Below are 1,052 nucleotides of genomic sequence, written 5' to 3' on the forward strand. Positions count from 1 at the left end.
TACCTTGATGAAGACGTAAGAACAAAAAAGTTTGTGATGAAGACATGTTAGAACAAAATGGTTTTATATGACATCAGGTAAGAACAAAATGATTTCATATGAGGACATCTGAGAACAAAAGGTTTCTTAATGAAGATGTAAGAACAAAAAAGTTCTTGATGAAGACGTAAGATCAAAAAGGTTCTTGATGAAGACATGTTAGAACAAAATGTTCTTATATGACATCAAGTAAGAACAAAATGTTCTTATATGAGGACATGTTAGAACAAAATGTTCTTATATAAGGACATGTGAGAACAAAATATATATTGATGATGACATGTTAGAACAAAATGTTCTTATATGACATCAAGTAAGAACAAAATGTTTTCATATGAGGTCATGTAAGGACAAAATGTTCTTATATGAGGACATGTTAGAACAAAATGTTCTTATATAAGGACATGTGAGAACAAAATATATATTGATGATGACATGTAAGAACAAAAAACTTCTTGATGAAGACATGTAAGACCAAAATGTTCTTATATGAGGACACGTGAGAACAAAATATATATTGATGATGACATGTAAGAACAAAAAAGTTCTTGATGAAGACATGTAAGACCAAAATGTTCTTATATGAGGACATGTGAGAACAAAATGTTTCTTGATGAAGACATGTTAGAACAAAATATTCTTACAGAAGGACACGTGAGAACAAAATATTTATTGATGAAGACATGAAAGAAAAATAAAGTTCTTGATAAAGACAAGTAAGAACGAAATGTTCTTATATGAGGACATGTGAGAACAAAAGGTTTAACTCAGTTGTTTAAATTGTTTTGGATGTTATTTAATTTAATCAGCGTTTATATTTTTCAGTCTCTGCAGAAAAAAACATTTTACCACACACTGACATGTATTGTCACATTTTATTTTACTGAGTAATGAAGCTCTGCTGTTAGTTTTTATATGATTCTGATCCAAACAGCCTTTAAACCACACGTCAGCTAAATGAGCCAGGGACTGAGGACTGGTTCTAATGAGCTGGGACTGAGGACTGGTTCTAA

This window comes from Austrofundulus limnaeus, unplaced genomic scaffold (assembly GCF_001266775.1).
Source record: "Austrofundulus limnaeus strain Quisiro unplaced genomic scaffold, Austrofundulus_limnaeus-1.0 Scaffold1423, whole genome shotgun sequence".
Classification (NCBI taxonomy): domain Eukaryota; kingdom Metazoa; phylum Chordata; class Actinopteri; order Cyprinodontiformes; family Rivulidae; genus Austrofundulus; species Austrofundulus limnaeus.